The sequence below is a fragment of the Sus scrofa genome, chromosome 2 (assembly GCF_000003025.6).
Source record: "Sus scrofa isolate TJ Tabasco breed Duroc chromosome 2, Sscrofa11.1, whole genome shotgun sequence".
Lineage (NCBI taxonomy): Eukaryota > Metazoa > Chordata > Mammalia > Artiodactyla > Suidae > Sus > Sus scrofa.
In genome coordinates this window covers 150,757,902-150,779,607 of record NC_010444.4, presented here as the reverse complement: position 1 = coordinate 150,779,607, position 21,706 = coordinate 150,757,902, and the positions used below count along the sequence as shown (strand labels likewise).

The following is a 21,706-nucleotide window of genomic DNA, read 5'->3' as shown; positions in this document are numbered from 1 at the left end:
AGTATCCGTCGATCAGCATGCCACTGAAAATTAAATGGACGGAGCAACGCGGGCTGCCCAGGCTGGCACGAAGAAAGGGATCCCAAAATAATCACGTTAAAAAATTATTGTTATTCTTATTAATGTATTTATTATCTTTTTGTCTTTTCTGAGGCCGCACCCACAGCCTGTGGAGGTTCCCAGGCCAGGGGTCCAATCGGAGCTGTAGCCACCGGCCTCGACCAGAGCCACAGCAACGCCGGATCCGAGCCTCATCTCCGACCTGCACCCCAGCTCACGACAAGGCCGGATCCTTAACCCACGGAGTGAGGCCAGGGAGGACGGAACCCGCAGCCTCACGGTTCCTAGTCGGATTCGTTAACCACTGCGCCACGACAGGAACGCTTGTTAAAAAATTATAATGTTAGGACAAAGAGTTCCCAGATGAGAAGTCAGAGTTTTGTCTAAAAGAAAAAAAGTGATAAAGTTTTTCATCAGAATTAGAAATAGTTTCTCAGCCATGAAAAACAAAATAATGACATTTGTAGCAACATGTATACTAGAGTTTATCATACTAAGTGCAGTAAGTCAGAAGGAGAAAGACAAATACCACATGATGTCACTTATATGCTGAATCTAAATTATGGCAGAAATAAACCTATTTAGCAGTTCCCATCGTGGTGCAGTGGTAACGAATCCGACTAGGAACAACGAGGTTGCAGGTTCAATCCCTGGCCTCGCTCCGTGGGTTAAGGATCCGGCGTGGCCGTGAGCTGTGGTGTAGGTCGCAGACACGGCTCGGATCCTGCGTGGCTGTGGCTCTGGTGTAGGCTGGTGGCTACGGCTCCGATTAGACCCCCAGCCTAAGAACCTCCATGTGCCGCAGGAGCAGCACTAGAAAAGGCAAAAAAAAAAAAAGAGAGAGAGAGATAAACCTATTTATAAAACAGAAACAGACTCACAGACATGGAGAACAGACTTGTGGGTGTCGAGGGGGAGGGAGCGGGGGGGGGACGGGGAGTTTGGGGTTCGCAGAGGCAAACGATGACATTTAGGATGGATAAGCAGTGAGGTCCTGCTGCGCAGGGAACTCTACTCAGTCTCTTGGAACAGACCTTGACGGAAGACAAAGTCGGCAAAGGACACACAGACACACAGCCATGACTCGGTCCCTCGGCCATACAGCAGACACTGGCACACTGGCTAGACTGTGATAAAAACATTTAGAAATCCTGCCTCTACCAAAGACACCGTAAGCGCATAGAGACACGTTATAATCTGGGAGAAAATATTTGCACATCACACATCTGACAAAAGGCTTGCATCCAGAATATAGAAAGAACTCTCAAAACTCCGTAAGACAACAAACAACCCAATTAGGAAATGGACCAAAGACTTGAGCAGATACATCATCAAAGAGGATACAGTAGGGCAAGTAAGCACATAAAAAGACAGCGGACAGCATCAGCCCGTGCGGAAAGGCAAAATACACGCACTACACACCTATTTGAACAGCTTCAAAAATCTGACGATGCCAAGTGCCGACAGGACACAGAGAAAGAGCACCCCTCACGCACTGCCAAGGGGAGTGCAAAGCGGCCCAGCCACGCTGCAATCAGTACGACAGTGTCTTATAAGGCTAAGCCCACACCGAACCTATGACTCAGCAACCCCATTCCTAGAGAATCTTATTACCCTAGAGAAACGAAGACTTAGGTTCACATAAAGACATACAAAAATATTTATAGCAGCTCAATTCGTGATGATCCCAAACGCGAAGCGACTCAAATGTCCTTTGAGGGATGGACAGATAAACACTGTGATGAATCCACAGCACCCGAAAGCTACTCAAGGAAGAAAGACAAGAGAAAAAAAGGACAGAACTCCCGTCACAGGCAACGACTGAGTGAAGGGAAAGGAGCCAGTCTCAAAGGGGTAGGTATTAAGTGACCCCTTTCATATGACTTTTTTTTTTTTTTTTGGTCTATTTAGGGGCACACTCGCAGCATATGGAGGTTCCCAGGGTAGGGATCTAATCAGAGCTGTAGCTGCCGGCCTACACCACAGCCACAGCAACACCAGTTCCAAGCTGCACCTGCGACCTACACCACAGCTCATGGCAACGCCGGATCCTTAACCCACGGAGCAAGGGCAAGGGTCGAACCTGCAACCTCATGGTTCCTAGTCGGATTCGTTAACCCCTGAGCCATGACGGGACCTCCTCATGCGACATTTTGAAAAGACAAAGCCGGAGCGATGGAGAGCGGATGGGCGGTCGCCGGGACAGGTGCGGGCAAGGGTGTGACTACGCGGGGGCAGCTGGGTGGTTTCTGGGCTGGAGGAACTGACTTGTATCCTGACAGCGGCAGTGGTTACACATCTACGCATATTCAAAGTTCATACAAATGTCCACAGAAGGTCCATTTTATTTATTTATTTTTTTTTGTCTTTTGTCTTTTTGTTGTTGTTGTTGTTGTTGTTGCTATTTCTTGGGCCACTCCCGCGGCATCTGGAGGTTCCCAGGCTAGGGGTTGAATCGGAGCTGTAGCCACCGGCCTACGCCAGAGCCACAGCAACGCGGGATCCGAGCCGCGTCTGCAACCTACACCACAGCTCACTGCAACGCCGGATCGTTAACCCACTGAGCAAGGGCAGGGATCGAACCCGCATCCTCATGGTTTCTAGTCGGATTCGTTAACCACTGTGCCACGACGGGAACTCCAGAAGGTCCATTTTATTGCACGTCGACTAAAGAGGAAAACTCAGAGGGATTGGTGTGCTCATTCGGTCTCAGCCCCTCACTCCCCGACCCTCCTCCTCTTTCCTCAGCAGCCAGAACTTGCTCAGAACAGGCACTTCCGCCCCTACATCTTTGAAGCCGAGCTAACAACCTGGCTTTGCGGCTCTGCGTACAAAGGCAGGGCATTTTTGGGGGAAAGCAGGAAGGATGAGGGAGGGAGAGGAGGAACTCCGTCGTCTCAGAACGTGGGACATGTGTGACGCAGAGACCAACGGGCCTCAGGGGCCCGCTCTCCAGGGGGCACCGCGGGAAACGCTCCCACCAGGACCCCTTCAGAGCGATTCCGTACAAGGTTCAGACCCCAGACGGTGGGGTGTAGTCCAATGGATTGTTCAGGAAAACAGGTCTGGCCCTGGGGAGAAGGACCTTGAAGGGTGAACATCCAGGACGCCGGCCCTTCTTTGCGTCAGACCAGAGCACGTCCAAGCCGGCTGGAGTCCTGGCGTGATCTCGTTTATCCAAGGCCATTCTTGTCCCCGTCGGCCACCACACCCAGCAGGACGCCGCATCTCCTGGCAGCCCCTTTCGCACACGCTGGCCCTTCCCTCTGTGTCCCAGCTGCCACATCCTCTCTGCCACCGCCCATCGCTACATCTGTCCGTCAAAGGCGACGCGTCATCCATTCATCTGCTCCTTCCTGCCCTCGTTCAAAACCCTCCCCGAGCCCCTCGTCTGTGCCGGGCACTGCGCTGAGGGGCAGGAAGGCCTAGGGCAGCGAGACCCACCTGGAGCTTCCAGCCTTGTCGGAAAGACGGCGACTGACCGCACAATGATTCCAACGCGGATTTCAGTAAGAACCGTGCTACCGCCTGGCCGTGGAACCATGTGGCCTGGTGAGAAGGCTCCCGGCCAGGCCAGGCTCCCCTGAGGAAGGGCGGTCACGCCGAGCCCCACAGAAGGAGCAGGAGTCGGCCAGGTTCAGAGCAGAGGGAAGGGCATTCGAGAGTGAGGGAATTGCCCAGCAAACCCCGAGAGGCCAGGGTGGCTCCCGTGCGGACCAGCGGGTGCCGGGGTCACAGCAGTGGACAGCGAGCACACCATGACAGCTCTCCCCGGAAACATTGGGGGACTCTTGCCACTGGCTTCGTGGCCTGCCTGGGCCTGTCCCTTCAAGTCCTGCCTCTGAAACAGAACGGTCCCTGCAGGGCCCAGCACATGGGACCTGGAGTCGGACCTAGGCCTCCCGTGTGTGTGCAAACAGGCAACAGCTTACTCCCTGGGAGCCTCCCTGCCCTCTGTAAGATGGGCATGAAGCTGCAACCGGGGGTTCCAGGAGAGAAGGCATGAAAGTCATGAAAGGCCACGATCACAGGGCCTGCCTCGTCGGCAGAGCCCCGTCCACGGTGGCCGGTGTTCTTGCTGCCCATGTCATTGGAGGCACCGCGGTCTCTACAGAGTCAAGTGAGGAGCTAACCCCGAGCCGGGCAGGGCTCCCAGGCCCTGGATTCCTGCAGACCCAAGTCCAGGCAATGACTCCCTTGGAATGACATTCCTTGGATCCACGGAGCATGTCTGAGGCGCGGACTGCATTTGCCAGTGACCCGGGCTGGGGAGCAGAGGACAGCGAAGACCCAGGAAGCTTCCCCGGATGACAAATGCGTGCTGCCGGCGGACACGAGCCCACCGCCACCCCCTCCTCCTGCCCCGAAGGCTGGACACTCGTCCAGAGGATTCCAGCGACACTGCCGGTAACGAGAGCCCCAAGATGTCCTCTCTGGGCAGAGGCGTCACGGGTTCTGCCTTCCCAGAAAAGCACCTTTGCTCCAGGGGGAGCTCGCCCTGGGACCGAGGAAGACGGGCCGTGTCCAGTTATGGGTAGGAATCCTGCGAGGGGGTGAGGCTATTTTTTGCCACATGCTCTATCTCTCCAGCAGGCACAGTGACATTGCCTGGGATCCAAATATTCCCAGCCCTAGAAGGTCATGCTACAGACCCGAAGGCCCGGCTCTCAAAGAGCCAGGTGGGGGGCGGGGGGCACAGGGAGGGGGTCCTGGTACCTTGAGCTGTCATCCCGCCCAGCCCCTGGCCCAGCTCCAGCCCACCACCCACAGGACTTCTGTGGAACCGATTCTCCTGGGCCCAGAGGCTGGTGGCCACTGTTTATTTTTAGCCAATGATTCCCTGACAATGAGAATGCAGGTGGCCCCCGTGGAGGGAGGAGGCCGGGGACCGAGGGCCTGGAGGGCAGCGAGGACAGGGCGCCGGCCGAGCGCTCAGCTCCGCCCCTGCGTCCTCCCCCTCTGGGCGCCCCCGGGAGCAGGGTGACCAGCCCCGTGTTCCCCTTTCTCTCTTCCCTGAAGGCCCTAGTGACCGTGGGCTTTCGGTTCCTCTTTCTCGCCACCCCCAGGGCCCTGGGCCCCCGGGGTTCTCTGCTCCACCAGGGGGGAGTGGGACAGAGCGCCTCAGCACCCCCCCCTCCTGCCTCTGAAGAGCCGTCTCGGGCCCCCCCTTGGGCCCGCCGAGCCCCAGAGGGGGTGCTCAGGAGATACGGGTGGGCTGAGGGATGGACCGCCCGGCCCCCCCACGTGGGCAGAGGCCTGAATCATGAAGAAGCCTAAGGGGAAGTTCGAGGGGTTTGGGAACTTACAAAACCCTTAAGTCACTGTCCCTGGCTGCTAGTTCCTATCTCCACCCCTCCACCCGCCCCAGGTCTCCGAGCCCCTGGGCCTCCTCCTCGCCTCGGGAATCCAGAGGGACGGCCCCCCCCCGCCTCCTTGGCAGTTCTACCTTCAGCCTCCTCCCTTTCTATTTATTTGCCTGTGTCCACGGCATGCGGAAGCTCCTGAGCAGAGATCAAACCCTCGCCCCAGCAGGGACCTGAGCCACAGCAGGACAACACTGGATCCTTAACCCACAAGGCCACCAGGGAGCTCCTACCTTCCACCTCCCCTGACAAAAGGACACAGGTGAGCTGCCCTCAATGCGGGCACGTGCTCCCCCTGTGGCCCCCGCAGGAGACCGCAGAGCAGGGCTGTGGGGCTGCGTGAAGACCAGAGTGTGTGCAAGAGGCCTGCATACAGTTGGCACTTAAAGGTGATGGTGGTATGATCATTAAATACGTGGTGCGGGGAACCAGGCCTTCTTTCTAAACGCCACCTTCTTTCAGGCGATACCTCATCATTCTTCAAATCTATAGAGCGCTTTAATATTTTATAAGGTACTTTCACTTCCATTAGCTCCTCTGATCCCCACACAACCCTGGAAAAGGGCCGGGTCATTATTCCATGATTATCATCCCATCGTCCAGATAAAGCCACTCGTGTTCCAGAAAAACGTAGCCGGGTCTCCTCACCATTGTGTCGGAGCACCTGACGGAGGGCCTGGCACAGAGCAGGTGCTGAAACCAAGCCAAGCAAAGCCTGTTGGCAGGAAGGGCCTAAAGCCCGGGACCCCTGCCTCCCCCTCTTGCTCCTCTGCGGGACGGGAGTTAATGCCACAGGTCAGACACAGAAGATGCAAAGCCGGAGACTCAGCTCCACCGCAAGGCTTGGCCTCTGTGACAGGCAGAGGGGAGAGAGGTGCGTGGAGCAAGCCCTTGCTCCTTCTCCGGAGGAGACACCCGCTCTTTCAGTTTCAGGCCAGTAACCGGGAGAGTGCCTCGAACAGAGACGTGGTTAGAGGTCCTCCCGGGAGCGCCTTGGCCCCAATGTCCTCGTACCCTGGGACTTAGGTGGACACTGAATTTTACAAAGGATGCGGGGAGTTCCCTTTGCGGACAGCGAAAACAATCCGACTAGTCTCCATGAGGATGTGGGTTCGATCCCCAGCCTCGCTTGAGTGGGTCAAGGATCCGGCATTGCCGTGGCTGTGGTGTAGGCCAGCAGCTGTATCTCCTATTCGACCCCTAGCCTGGGAGCTTCCTAGGCCACGGGGGAGGCCCCAGAAAGCAAAAAAAAAAAAAAAAAAAAAAAAAGAAAGCAAGCAAGCAAGCAAGGACATGGCCCATGTGCATGCAGTCGTGGGCAGCAGATCCCAGGGGATGTGCAAAGGGCTCTGGAGCAGAAATGACAATTTCCTCTACTGACCCCACGGGGAAGAGATTCTGCTGCCTTTGGAAGAGGTGGGGTGAGGGGACGGAAGCCTAAGAGAACGTTTAGGTGTGTCTGGTTGCTTTTTAGGTCAAAAATCATTTCAGTAAAGTGGGGACATAAAAATGTACTATGTATCAGTTTTTGCTGCAATCACCATCAGTCTATTGCATTTCAAAGTATAATCTTCGTTGTCAGGCAGTAATTACAAATCTGTGGTTCACTTTTAATTTATTGAGTTTTTTTTTTTTTAATGGGGCTAAAGGTGTTAGATTTTAAGGAATCTCTTGCACATGGAAGAGAAGCAGAAGTCACTCACGCTTGATTTAAGAAAGCCTCTGGGAGTTCCCTGGCAGCCTAGCAGTTAAGAACTCCGTGTGGTCACCGCTGTGGTTCAATCCCTGGGCCCTGGGGAACTTCTGCATGTCTTGGGTGTGGCAAAAAAAAAAAAAGAAGAAGAAGAAGAAGAAGAGAAAGGAAAAGAAAGCCTCCAACGTGTGGGAGCTTAAGGGTTACAAAGAGAGCACGTATCTTTAAGGAAGTTACCGAGACTGTGTAGGCAGGAAAAGCTCCACTCACAGATGACAACACATGTCTCTTGGAACCTGTCTCATTATTGTGTATATTTTCTTTCCTAGAGACTGTAAATCACATTTTCCCCTCAGAATGATTTCCCGTGCTTTCAGATTCTTGGAATCGAAAACAAAGCTGATGTGTCCTGAGCTTCGGAGTATGTGGCAGCCACTTTTCTGAGGACTCTTTTCATCCTTACAACAGCCCCTGATGGAGGTTCTATTATTAGCTCCATTTTACAGACGAGAAAACAAAGTTCAGAGAAGCAAACTGACTTGCCTGAACATCCCAGGGTGTAGCAGCAGAATCCAGGTTGACAGCAAAGTGGGGAAGGTTCAGCCTGAAAGGAGGCCCCAGTCAGGCTTCGTCATTCACTACCGTTACCGCCTCGGCATCCACTGGGGCGAACCACCCCTCAGCCTCACTGTCCCACCGAACCCTGTGGAAGCCTCTTCTTCCCAGATCCCACCCCAGCGGGAACATTTTGTGACTTAGCTGATGAAAACACACCAATGCTTTTCAAATATTACTTTAGATTTTCGAACTCAGAGCAATTTGTTTTGTTTGTTTGTTTGTTTTTGGCCATGCCCACAGCATGCAGGAGTTCCCAAGCCAGGAAATGAACCCACGCCACAGAAGCAGCCCAAGCCACAGCAGTGACAACACCTAATCCTTAACCCACTGTGCCACCAGGGAACTCCTTAAAGAGCAATTTTTAACTCTTTAAAATTTCGTCTTAAAAAGATTCTTTCTTTTGCTTTTGTTGTTGTTCTTGTTTTTCTTTTTAGGCATATGGAAGATCCCAGGCTAGGGGGTCAAATCAGAGCTGCAGTTGTCAGCTGGCACCACCGCCACAGCAACACCAGATCCAAGCCACGTCTGCAAACTATACCGCAGCTTGCAGCAATTCAAGATCCGTAACCCACTGGGCAAGGCCAGGGATCGAACCTGCATCCTCATGGATACTAGTCAGATTCTTAACCCGCTGAGCCACAGGGGGTTTTAATCCCTTTTATACATGATGAAGGCACAGGGGTAAGAAAAAGCCAACTTCTAATCCCCCCCAACTCCCTATTTCTGTCATGTCCTAACTAATCTGTCAGGAACCTTGTGAGAAGGAGAAAAGTGGGACCGTTTCTGCCCCCCCTCCATGCCCCTGTCCCGTTGACACTTCCGAAAGGAGTGCCCGACCCTAGCAAAGGCACTGGGAACTCAGCAAAGGACCGGCTCTGCCCTCATTTGGTGACAACCCACGGCACACAGGGGAGCACAGAGACGGAGGGAGCGAGGGGGCCGTGTCGTCTGTGCCCTGAAGGAAATCCCCTGCCTTTGGGGGGCGGGGGGGCCCGGGGATTGGGCAGGGGCACTCCTACCCCCAAGGCGGAGTCTGAAGAGGAAGCCCCGGCCAGGGGGCAGAGAGGTCCCTGTCGCCACAGCAGCACCCTCCAGGTCCCAGAGGGGCCACTTCCCTGCTGGCCCACGCTCGGGTCACCCTGCCCTCAGCGACCAGACACTGCCCTGACCACACCCGTCACAGCTTTACGCTCAAACCCTTCTTACGGCTTGGCTTTTATTTTTTCGTTTTAATGTATAGTTTTTTGGCTGGGCCCACGGCACATGTGGAAATCCCTGGCCCGGGGCTCGAACCCATGCTATAGCAGTGGCCCGAGCCACCCGCTAAGCCACCAGGGAACGCCTGGCTTCATTTTTAGACACATTTCGGGAGAGCAAAGTCTACCTGGTCGTGTTTGGACAGCTTATCTTAAATGTTTTATTTTGGGGAGGCTTGTTTTTTCAGGCTTAATTTCTCCAAAGAGCCCAAACGAATAAAAGGACACCAATGCCACCGCACACCCCAGACTCCTGCCTTCACGGCCGAGGGGGATCAGGGCAGAGAGCGTCCCCTCCCCCGAGCCTGATGCAAGGACTGTCCTGAGAGCCACCCCTCCGTGGCTGCCCCGCAGAGCCCAGGGACACCCTTCCTCCCCGTGACGTCAGCTGGTCGCACAAGAACCGGGCGGAGGACAGGCGCCCCCCAGGAGCGGAGCAGGCCCTCTGCTGAGGGGCACCCACTGGACTTCAGGGCCCTTCCTGCGTCGGTGTCTCCCAGCCTCTCTCCAGTCCTCCCTCGGCTTTCGCCCAATCCCTGGAACCCCCGTGCCATCAGCAATACACTTTCCAAGGCCGGCTGCTTTCCCCAGAGCTTACACACCTTTGTTTCAAAACAAAACTTGCTACCACTGCTCTGATGGGAAATCTGGTTTCACTTACCGTCAACGGAGGGCTGCCATAAACACCAGTGCAAGGACGTGTGAGCAAATCCCAGCTGGACACCGGCGCCTGCGGAAGCCTCCGCGCCCGAGGCCGGCTCCCTCTTCGCCCAAAGGCAGGGCGGCCGGTGTCAGAGGTGTTGGGCTGGCTCCCAGCTGAGGCTTCCTCCTGCGGGCCTGGGGGGAGCTGGGAAAGGGATGGACGTTCCTGCTGAGTGAGCAAAGGAACAAAGGCCAGGCCGTGCCTGTCAGACATCATCCATCGGGGCCCTCGTCTCGCCCCTGGAAGAACCTGGGGTGCAGCACCCCTTCTTGGAGAAGAGAGGCAGCTCCCTTGCCTTGGCACCTTCCAGGCTGACCCCAAGCACCACCCCCAGAGCCACCGTGGTGGTCTCGGAGGGCCCCTTCTGCAAGTCCGCTGGACTCTGCCTCCCTGGTGTGGGGTCGGCCCCAGGCTCCACGCCCGGAGCCCAAGGTCCCCGCCGGGGCCGGGGCAGCGCTTGGCTGGACTGTGCAACCTCTCACCAAGCACTGCCTCTGGGGTCCCTCGCTCCCCCAGACCTGCCCGCCATGCCAGCCCGGAGGCCCAAACCCAGATGGGTGTGCGGCTTTTCTGCTACCCCCCACGGTGTTCCCCCCTCTGCCCTGCCCACCGGCTGCCCACCCAGCTCCCAGCCTCACTGCCGCCCACTCCCCTTCCTCCCCCAGCTCTCGTTTCCTCACCAGCCCCTCCCTTGACGTGGGGATGTCAAAACGGACATTCCCTTTGCTTGAAGCCATCACCCACACCTTCTTCCCGTCTCGGCTGCAATGTCACTCTCTTCCTGGCAGCCCTGCCTCGTCTCCGAGCCAGAGCCCTTCCCTTAGACGCCCGCGTTTCTCCCACGCTCACGCTATTGGAATCACCTGTACCTGCTTGCGGCTCCAGGCCAGAGCCGAGCAGGGGGCCTGAACCACGTGGAAGTGCTTGTTGATTGACCGGAGGGTGCGTGTTAATTTCCGGGCCCACTTTCTACCTGCCCTGCCCTTGGTCCTCACCCGAGTTCCCCCTCTCCCAACCTTGAGGTTCCAGGTCCGTTTCCAGCTCTCCCACGAAACCGGCCCTTCTGGCTCCAGCACAACAGGATGCTCTGTAGATGGCGGAGAGCATCTGTTTGTGGAATGAATGAACGGAAGATATTATAAACGGAGCAGAGTGAGAACACCAGGTCATTTAAAACACAAACGCATGATAATGACTTGTTTTCTAAGGCATGATTCCTACTCGGGGAAAAATGAATCTCAAAAATAAACCCTTGAGAGGCTGCTGGGAGGGGGGACAACAGGCTAAAATCACAAAGCCTGTTTGGGTTTTTCTTTGCAGCAAAGGTGAGATCCTAAGAAGAAAGTCTCTTTGAAGCAGTTACTTGTCCAGAGTTCCCACTGTGGCTCAGCGGTAACAAGGCCAACTAGTATCCATGAGGACACAGGTTCGATCCCTGCCCCCACTCGGTGGATTAAGGATCCGGTGTTGCCGTGAGCCGCGGTGTAGGTCACAGACGCAGCTTGGATCTGATGTGGCTATGGCTGTGACTGTGGCCAGCAGCTGTAGCTCTGATTCGACCCCTGGCCTGGGAACCTCCATGTGCCGCGGGTGCGGCCCTAAAAAGCAAAACAAGAAAAAGTTACTTGTGTACAGTTTGTACATGGTACAGAATTCGAAAGGCAGATGCCCTTGCTTGGTGCGCCGAATGACCGCGTTGGCTGTGCGGGGAGGTGGAAAACCCCCGTGTCCCAAGGACACAGCGTGAGAAACCGCGTTCCTGGGGGGCCCCACCAGCAGAAAAGCGGGGCCCTCTGAGGGCGAGGACTCGGCCTGCAAATGTTGATCTAGGGTCTGTGGAGGGGGTGCCCGGGGCGAGGTCTCCGGGTAGGTGACCCCCAGGCCCAGGCCTGGCCGGCAGTGAAGCTGCCCTTCTGGCCTTGGTGACCACACCAGGCCGTGCGGGTGGCAAACAAGGGCACAGAACCCCAGCCCCCTGGGATGAAAGAGCCTCGGAGAACAGGCACCCCGGGCCTGGGCACCGGGGAGGACAGCGCTCTGGGGAGCCGTGGAGACCTGGGCAGGGCATCGGGCTCCCACTGAGGAGGAACAGGGCTCCAGCCAACGGTCTTCAACCTCAGGGCCACGTGGCCTCAGCTAGCACTGGGCGACAAAGAGCTTCCTGCATGTCCGCCTGTTTACTGACCCTGCGCTCCCGGCTGGACTGCAGGGTCTCTGAGGCCAGGAACCGGCTGTCATTTCCTCTTGTTAAACCCCCCCCCCCCCCCGCCCCTGCCAATAACACTGAGCGGAGGACTGAGTCCATCTTGGTGGCCACCCAGAGCACCCTTGCTGAGAGAGGACTGGGACCCACGCGGGCCTCCCCTGCCACACGCACGCACACACACATCACACACACACACTACACACACACACACACAGTACCTGGAAACAGCCTGGAAGGGGAAGGAACCCCTGGGCTGCCAGGAGCCCTGGCCCTAGCATGGCCCCTGTACCAGTGCCCCACTTTGGGCCACCTAAGGCAAAGCCCGAACTCAGCTCTGGTTTCCCACACCTTCCAATCAACAGCTCAAGGGACCACAAAGCAATGGTTATGGCTGCTGTCCTGGCTGGAAGGTACAAAGGACAAAGAAGACCTTTCTAAATAATTCCCAAACTGTTGAGGTTACAATGGCCAGAAACCACGGTGGGCTGGGCAGCCGGGTCGAGCGAGATTGCCAGAGGCCTTTGGAACTGCCTCTGCGGCTCTGGAACGAGCTCCGTCAAATACGTGTCCAAAGAGGAGGCTCAAAGCCCCTGTGAGGCCAGGCCTGGCCGTCCTGCTGCCTCCACCGGAGAGATAAGAAAGCAGAGACCCGCAGAGGCTCCCGCCGTCCGTCCTCTGAACATCAGTAGGACGGTCCGGAGTTCAACCCATTAGGCCAGTACTAATTGCGGACTTCTTAAAAGCTCCAAGTGACTGACTGTCTGCCAAACTGAGGTTCTCCTTACGTTCCAGAAAAAAAAATCTCCAAGTGATGCCACCATTACAACAGGGCAGGACGGCTGGGGCTCATAGCCATTGGCTTGGTATTCTGGATTCTTGACATAGCTCAACTTAAATGTTTGCTTTTAATTATGTGCGAGTGAACTGGAATGCTCCCGGCATGTACCGATGTGTCATTTTGTTGTGCCTAAATTTAAATCATAACGCTGGGAGGCTAGTGCACTGGAAATACTATAACAGCCACTAAGTAAGCCCAGCCTGCTGCCCAGCGGCTACATTTCAATCGTGCTTTGCGTTGTCACATGTCATGTACCCTAGAATTCTCAGGAAGTCATGTAAAAAGAGAAATCAAAAACTTACTTAGTAGAAAATATGGTTTCTGAAAAATAAGCCAGCTTGTCTTGGTGACGGAAGGGAGGAGTAAACACGTGTAAACGCCTGTTGTTTCTTAAGCCAGAAAATAGGACTTTTGGATAAACTGCAGAGCAGCTGAGGATGGGACCCAGTGGGGTCTCAGATCCTGAAAGTGGCAAATGTACCTTTTTCTCTGAACAGTCATTTAAAAAAAAGAATTTATAAAACTGTATCAAGCAGTCGATGGCAACGACAATAACACTAACAAAAACAACTCTGGGAAACAAGAGAAGAAATTTAGAGAAGCCGGCAAAGCATTCGATGTGCCGCTCGGGGTGTCACCCTCGCCGGAGCCGGGCTCCGGAGGAGGCGCTTAGACAAGCAGGCCTCGGTGGGTACACACTTTGGGCCCCCAAAGGCTCTGGCTTTCAGTCTGCAGCAGAATGGGGCACCCCTGGGGCATCTGGCCTCCTTCCGTACCGCCCCCCGGTCCCCGCCCATCCCGACAGGGCCGTCCTCGGCCGGTGGGAGTGATCCCTGCCAGCGAGGGCCCTGGGCTTCCTGCTCTGATTCCACTACACCCGCCTGCCTTCGTTTATCCACGCAATGGATCGCGCTTGTGCGCCCGATGCTGAGACTGTAACAGACAGCAGGGACGTGGCTTTTCCCCGGGGAACCTCACAGGCTCCTGGGAGGTCAGACACAGCAAGCACAAGATGCGGGCAGGAGCACGCCGCCTCAGAGGGAGCTGACAGAGCACGCAGGAAGGGGCCCCCAAGCCAGGTGCAGTGGTCAGGAAACACTTCCCAGGGGACATGCCATCAAGGATGGGACCCGAAGGATGAGCAGACGTTCCTTAAGCAAAGGAGGAGAGTGGAAAGGCCTCCTGAGTTCCCGGCCTGGCTCACTGGCTAATGAGCCCAGCCGGCATCCACGAGGATGTGGGTTCGATCCCTGGCCTCGCTCAGTGGGTTAAGGATCCAGCGTTGCCATGAGCTGTGGTGTAGGTCACAGACGTGGCTTGGCTCCCGTGTTGCTGTGGCTGTGGTGTAGGCCGGCAGCTATAGCTCTGATTTGACCCCTAGCCTGGGAACTCACATGCTGCAGGTTTGACCCTAAAAAGACGACAACAACAACAACAACAAAAGTGCTGTTGGTGGGAATGTCAGCTGGTACAACCACTATGGCAAACAGTATGGAGGTACCTTAGAAATCCATCATAGAATTACCATACGACCCAGCAGTCCCACTCTTGGGCATATAGCTGGACAACGCTTTGCTTGGAAAAGACACACACACCCGCATGTTCACTGCAGCTCTACTCACAATAGCCAAGACACGGAAACAACCCAAATGTCCATCAACAGTTGATTGGATCAGGAAGATGGGGTATATATACACAGCGGAATACTACTCAGCCATAAAAACAAAATCATGCCATTTGCAGCAACATGGGTGCAATTAGAGACTCTCATACTGAGTGAAGTAAGTCAGAAAGACAAATGCCATATGACATCACTTATATCTGGAATCTAATATAAGGCACAAATGAACCTTTCCACAGAAAAGAAACTCATGGACTTGGAGAATAGACTTGTGGTTGCCAAGGGGGAGGGGAGGGAGTGGGAGGGATGGGGAGCTTGGGGTTAATAGACGCAGACTGTTGCCTTTGGAAGGGATGAGCATTGAGATCCTGCTGAGTAGCACTGGGAACTATGTCTGGTCACTTGTGGTGGAGCCTGATAATGTGAGACCAAAATGTATACACGTATATGTGACTGGGTCACCTTGCTGTCCAGTAGAAAATTCACAGAACTCTATAAACCAGCTATCACGGAAAAAGTAAAAATCATTACAAAAAATAAAAAATAAACAACAACAACAACAAAAAGAAAGGCCTTCCAAGTAGAGGGAACAGTATGCCCAAAAGCCAGGTGTCAAGAGTACACAGCCAACTCGTGCTGGGCTTTGAGCTTCGTCAAGAACTTTGAACCTCACGACTGGAGTCAGGGAGAGTCGTTTCTGTTCAGGGAAACATGAAGAAAGCCTACAGAATCTGACTTTCTCCCAGGCCCTGGCTTACACCTCTTCCTCTTAGAGTCCATACCCTCCCCCGCCCACCCCCAAAGTGGCAGGAGGTTACTCTTTATTTCGTCCTGCCTTCCTCCCAGGCGTGAGTTGCTCATCCCGCATGCCCTTCATCTCTTTCCCTTCTGTCAGCAAAGACGTTTGTTTGCATGGTGATCATTCCTGAGCCAGGGCCGAAATTCAGCTCTGGAGTGCCCCTGTGGCCCAGTGGCTTAAAGATTCAGCCTTGTCACTGCTGCAGCTTGGGTCCCAGCTGTGGCGTGGGTTTGATCCTGGCCTGGGAACTTCCACATGCTGCAGACACAGCCAAAAATAGAAACAAGAAATTCAGCTCCTGCGCACACAGGTGCGGGAATGTCCAACGAAGGTCAAAGTCCCTCAGGGGGACACGGCTGCTCAGAGGATGGGGCCCTGGGAACCTGGCAGCTGCAGACCCATCCCAGGCCCGCTCAGAGCTCACTCAGGAGGCCGCCCATGGAACGGGTCCCAGGACCCCGGGGACCTGCTGCTCATCGACTTGCAAGTCCAAGTGCCATGGTCAAGGGCACAGGCTCTGGGCTCAGCCCCCCCAGTTCAGTCCCAGCTCTGCCCCAACCTCAAGAGGCTCAGTTGTGTGACTTCAGGCCAGTTACTCGACCCCCTAAGCCACTGCTTCCTCTTCTTGAAAATGAGCGTAACAATCAGAAAGCCTCCCTGAGAGGATTCTTGAGAGGGTGGAGGAGGTCAGGCATGCAACGCGCTTGGCAGAGTCGGGCACGCAGGAATTGCCCAATAAAGACTAAAGAGCAAAGCCAGTCATGTCTGGGACCCCATTTCAGTCACAAACGGGCACAGGGCGTAAGGCAGCAGGCCTGGAGAGTCGGGGCCGGGGTCCGGGATTAAACGCAGCCCGAGGAGTGGGCTGCTGCCTCGGGGCATCACGCGGTCACCTCTGAGCCCGCAGTTCAGACAAGCAGGTGGCCTCAGGGCAGCCGGGAAAGGGCCAGCACGGGGTCCCAAGTGCGCAGCAGCGGGTGGAGAGGAGCTCTCCGGAAAGGGCTCAGAGAATCTGAGAGGAAGCTGGGCTCCGCCATCTCCGGGTGGCAGTCCCGAATCGTGCCACCATAAGCCAGCCTCAGGAGGAAAAAGACAACTGCATTCATTTAACCAAGAGGGCCCAGGGAGCTGAGTCCAGTTTAAACACGGTCATCAACCAGTCTCCAGTTCCTGGCTCTCCTTCCTTCTGTCTTGGCTTTGTTCCCAGGCAGCCTTCTCTCCCTCAAGGGGAAAAGTCAGCCAGCAGCTCCAAACGGAGCAACCCCAGCAGAGAGACCTCACCTCCTCCGCCGCTGCTCCGGCCCAAACCCCGAGGCTGACATTCCCGAGCTTGCCCGGGTCACCTGCCCGCCTCTGAGCCAGTCACCGCGATGAGGAAAGAGAGCGCTGTCATCCGCCAGGCCTCTATCACGGCTTCGATCTGGAATCCAAACCGTATGAACTGAACGTAGAGAATCCCCTGAATAAACAGGGGCCTTGATTCTGGAAGAAGGTGGCATCCTAACACACTAACAAACAAACCGCAAGAGTCCAATTCGGAGGCCAAGCATTTATTTGGGCTCGGCGAATTTGGGGTACACAGATGTAGGCAGAAAACCAAATAACATTCTTTTTTTTTTTTTTAATTTGATGGTTTTTACTATTCCTCCATTACCGCTGGTTGACAGTGCTGTCAACGTTCCACCGCACAGCAAGGGGACCCAGTCACACAGGCGTGTACACATTCCGTTTCTCACATTATCCTGCCCCATCACGAGGGACTAGATAGAGGTGTCAGGGCTACACAGCAGGATCTCCTTGCTTATCCGTTCCCGAGGCAGTCGTTGGCACCAAAGAATGTTCTGGGACAGGCAGGGGCCTCAGGATTTTAAGAGGAGGCCAGCTTCAGCTTTAAGCGTCGCGCTTCACGGGCGGGCGAAGTGGTCACGAAGGAAAAGGTCGCGGTGGGTCCTTCCGACAGGACATTCCGGTTTCTCGGCTGACCTGGCACGTTGGCGGTCAGGTCCAGTTCAGAGGACGGAAAGCAGCAGGGGCAAGGCAGGGCCTCTGGAATGGGTGCTCCAGCTCTATTTTTTTTTTTTTTTTTTTTTTTTGGCCGTGCCTGTAGCATGTGCACATTCCTAGGCCAGGAACCGAACCTGTGCCATAGCAGTGACCTGAGCCACAGCAGTGGCAGTGCCAGGTCCTTAACCTGCTGCACCATGATGGGAACTCCTCCAGCTCTATTTTATTTTATTTGTTTTTAATTTTTATTTACTTATTTATTTGCTTTTTAGGGCCGCACCTGTGGCATACGGGGGTTCCCAGGCTAGGGGTTGAATCGGAGCTGTAGTGGCTGGCCTACACCACAGCCACAGTAACGCCAAATCCGAGCCACATCCGCAACTACACCACAGCTCACGGCAATGCCTGATCCTTAGCCCACGGGGCGAGGCCAGGGATCGAACCTGCGTCCTCATGGATGCTCATCAGACTCATTTCCACTGCACCACGACTCCAACTCCTCCAGCTCTATTTTAAATGGCTCCACTCATGTCATCTTTCACAGGGGAAGGAGGACACACCAACAAGGGGTGCCCTCGGTTTGCCCACGTGAGAGACACGTCTGTGGCCAGATGTCCCTGGAGCCAAGCACTTGGCCTCCTGAGCCTCCATGTGCTTCTGCTGCAGCCGCCACAGGCCTGGTCCTCGGCAGAGGGTTCTAGCAGCTCTGGACGGGAGGAGCTTCTTCCCACAGATGGCCTTTGCTGAGAAAGCAGTTCTGGGGAAAATCAGGCACAGCTGGTTTGCACAAGCCCCCAGCTAGTGCCTTCAAGAGAGGCTGCGAAGGACAAAAACTAGGGGCGCTGAGTGGGGGAGGGGAGCAGGGAGATGCTGAAACGCCTCTGGCTCTCCAGAAGGCTCGGCCCCTCAACCACGGAGCACAGAGGCCACGGGGGGGCTGGCAGCCTTGGGCCGGGAGGACAGCAGGGAGCATGTGCCTTCTCCCGCTTCTTCCCAGGGCGCCCTCGCCCCCACCCCAGCACCCTCCAAACGCCGCGGTCCCGTGAGTGCCCCGCTTCATCCTGCACACACGTCTCCTGGGCCCTCGCACTCATTCAGCAATGGGATGAGCAGCCACAGAGGGCCAGGTCCTGTGCCAGTGGGTCCCGGGCGGAGCCCCCACGCTCGCGGAACACGCAGCTCTGGAAAGGGTGCATTCTTGGCTTTTAATTGCACGAATTACACATATTCCAACTCTGTCTTTCCCACCGGGGCCATCTGACCCGACGCTCCGCAGCGAGCCGCCCTCAGAGGAAGCCGTCACACACTTGAGGTTTGTCGGGCCGAGCGTTCTTCTGCAGGAGCACATCCTAACTGCGCCCTGAAGGAGCACAGAGTTTGGTTTTGACTGCGTTTAGAAAGAGGTCCCAAAGGGGGAACATCACGAGACGCTGCCCTCCCACCCCATCCCCAGCAGCCATCTGGGGTCACCAGTTCCCAGTGCCCCTTCCCGACCAGCTGGGCCGGAAGCGGGCACACCTTGCCCGGAAAGAGCCAGAGCGTAAATGTGTTAGGCTGTGTGAGCTTACGGTTCTGTCCCCACTGCTCAACTCTGCCACTGCATTGAGAAAGCGACCACAGGCAACACGCCAGTGAAGGCGTGTGGCTGGGTGCCAAGGAGACTTCATGTGTGGACAGTGACATTTGAAATTCGTATCACTGTTATGTACAATGAAATAATATTCTTCTTTTGATTGTTTTTCAACTATTGAAAAATCTAAATATCATTCTCTCTTTTTTTTTTTTTTTTTTTGGTCGGGCTCATAGCATGTGAAAGTTCCCGGGTCAAGGATCAAACCTGCGCCCCGGCAGCAAGCCCCTGCAGTGACAGCTCTGGATCCCGCTGTGCCACGAGAGACCTAAACAGCCTTCTTGGCTTGCTGGCTGTACCAAGGCAGGCAGCAGGCTGGATGTGCCCTGTGGACTGCAGTTCTCCAACCCTAGTCTCTGTGCCAAGAAACCATACACGTGACTGTTGGTCCCCTCTTTCTGACACACGGCGAGCACACCACACACAGTGGTCTGTGCCTTGACGTTCTCACTTTGCGACGGGTCTTAAAGATCATGCCACATCCGTTCATATAAAACCTCTTCATTTTTGCCTTTGGCATAACATTACATTTCATTCCATGATGACACATTTGCCAGAATTTCCATAGCCCATCACTTGCTGGGGTGTAGTTAGGTTATTTTCTTTCGCTATGATAAATAATGTTTCGGTGAAAATTTTTGTACAGGAGTTGCCGTCGTGGCTCAGCGGTTACCGAACCCGACTAGGATTCATGAGGATGGGGGTTCGATCCCTGGCCTCACTCAGTGGGTTAAGGATCCGGCGTTGCCATGAGCTGTGGTGGAGGTCACAGACGCGGCTCGGATCCCGAGCTGCTGTGGCTGTGGCTGTGGGCTGGCAGCTGCAGCTCTGATGTTACCCCTAGCCTGGGAGCCTCCACATGCGTTGGGAGTGGCCCTAAAAAGAAAAAGGGAAAAAAGAAAACATTCATTTCTGCCACTCGGGCTTGTTTCCCCATACCCGCCTACGTCCACACGAGGTCTTCTCTGGGATGGCGGAGTGCCGCAGTTGGGCCAGGTCAAAGCTGGAGCCTTGAGAGCGTGACGTGCGGCCAGATCAAAGCTGGAGCCCAGTCTGGCCGTGCCCTCTCGATAGCTCTCTGGGCTGTTTCTAAGTTTTTATCGGCACAAACAGCACAGCCATGCACATTCTTGCTTTGCTTCCTTGTGTACAGAGGAAGCATTTCATGCGCTCAGAAGTGGGTCTGCTGGATGGAGGTGGACACACATTTAAATTTTTGGGGGCCACGCCCAGGACATCTGGAAGGTCCAGGGCCGGGGATGGAATCTGAGTCTCAGCTGCGACCTGTGCCCCAGTTGCAGCGACGTCAGATCCTTAGCAGACTGTACTGGGCCAGCATCAGCCCCCACCCCACCCCCGCCACCGCCGAGACAGAGCTGGATCATTAACCAGCTATGCCACAGGGGGAACTCCCAGATTTTTTTTTTTAATACGATAAACCACCATCTGAAAAAGCTCCACCAGTTAACAGTCCTCAGATACGGTCTGAGAGGGCTCGTTTCACTGCATCCTCGCCAGCCCTGGATATCACCCCTCCCGTTGGTGCCAACGAGCGTCTCCGTTCCCTCTGCGCCTCCCTCATCAACCTGAGGCTGAGCACAGGGCCGGATCCCAACCTGCGGCTCACCTCCTCTTTGGCAGCAGGTGATGCCCCATCATTTCTGCGTCTTCCTCACTGCCCAGCACGCAGCTGAGCGCAGCAGTGACGGATAAATGCTGGCGTCAGGTCCTGTGACTTCTGCAGTCCTGTGTGACAAAAACGTATTCTGAGACCCTACACGATTCGACAGTGTCTTAGTTCTTCAAGATTTAATTGTGGATTTTAGAGCTTCTACCTGAGCTGTGCTGACTCTAAGCCTTAGGAAATCAGGAATCCTTCCAAGTTTTTTGGTTTCTTGGTTTTTGCTGCACCTGCGGTGTGTGGAAGTTCCTGGGCCAGGGCTCAAACCTGTGTCCCAGCAGTGACCAGAGCTGCTGCAGTGACAATGCTGAATCCTTAATCAGCGGCGCCGCAAGAGAACTCCAGGAAATCAGGAATCATTTACTCCGGGTCTAGGGAGCCATGTTTTAGTCAACAGCAGAATGACTCGAACACCTGCTCAGGCTGGAACACAGGAGTCTTTCCACACAGGTCTTAGGATCCTGGGAAGGAGGAAACCTCTTCTGCAGGAAACTTCCTGACACCGTCATCCAAAAAGAATGGGGAAAGAAAGAAAGCCAGCCAGGAAGAAAGACAAGACAAGACCTCAGGGGTGGTTTAAGCCGTCCTGCTGTACAAGTCAGGAGACTGAGGCCCCAGCCAGGGAAGTGACGTGCTCCGGGTCCCACCTCCAGGCAAGAGCGGCGCTGGGAGAGCAGCCCAGGGGCTGATTCCAGGCCGGTGCTCTTTCCTCACAACACGTGGAATCAGAGAATTTGCCTCTAACCCCCTCCCCAAGATGCCCTGCTCCTAACTGGAGAACCCCACTGTCTCGGAACCCGACAGCTCTAGACGCAAGTCCCAGCTCGGCCACTGAGCTCTCTTTGACCCCAAGGCTCTCCTCCCTGGAGGGTTAATGTTACCTGCCTCCCAGGATTACAGCTAGGGTTAGTAGCACCTCCTGCACGGGGCTAGGTCAGATTTAAGTCAGCAAATTCAGGAAGCACTCACTAAACCGTGCCTCTGATTCCCCCTCCCATGCTCCTCCTCTTTAATGAATCAGCCGTGAGGGTGTAAAGACGCATTTATCACAGCACAGGGAACTCCCAGTTCAGACTCCATGCAGCTGAGTGGCTCATGCATCCCTCACTTTGTTTTGGGTTTTGGGTTTTTTTTTTAGAATATTTATTTATTTATTTATCTATTTATTTTGCTTTTAGTGCTGCGCCTGCAGCACATGGAGCGTCCCAGGCTAGGGGTCAAATCAGAGCTGTAG

General features: G+C 55.1%; 2 long non-coding RNA genes across 5 annotated transcripts; one reads left to right on the top strand and one right to left on the bottom strand.

Moving 5' to 3' along the window:
• LOC106509609 lies at window positions 1,997-7,930 on the top strand. 2 transcript variants are annotated; one of them, XR_002342018.1, is made up of 3 exons: window positions 2,140-4,594; window positions 5,429-5,685; window positions 7,446-7,930. It is a non-coding gene; the product is annotated as an uncharacterized LOC106509609 (long non-coding RNA). The 2 variants fall into 2 exon arrangements; XR_001307282.2 differs by having other exon boundaries at window positions 1,997-5,685.
• Window positions 7,238-11,021, bottom strand: LOC110259538. 3 transcript variants are annotated; one of them, XR_002342021.1, is made up of 3 exons: window positions 10,374-11,021; window positions 9,652-9,861; window positions 7,238-7,720 (listed from the first exon to the last, which is right to left on the bottom strand). It is a non-coding gene; the product is annotated as an uncharacterized LOC110259538 (long non-coding RNA). The 3 variants fall into 3 exon arrangements; XR_002342020.1 differs by having other exon boundaries at window positions 9,652-9,837; XR_002342019.1 differs by lacking the exon at window positions 10,374-11,021 and having other exon boundaries at window positions 9,652-10,342.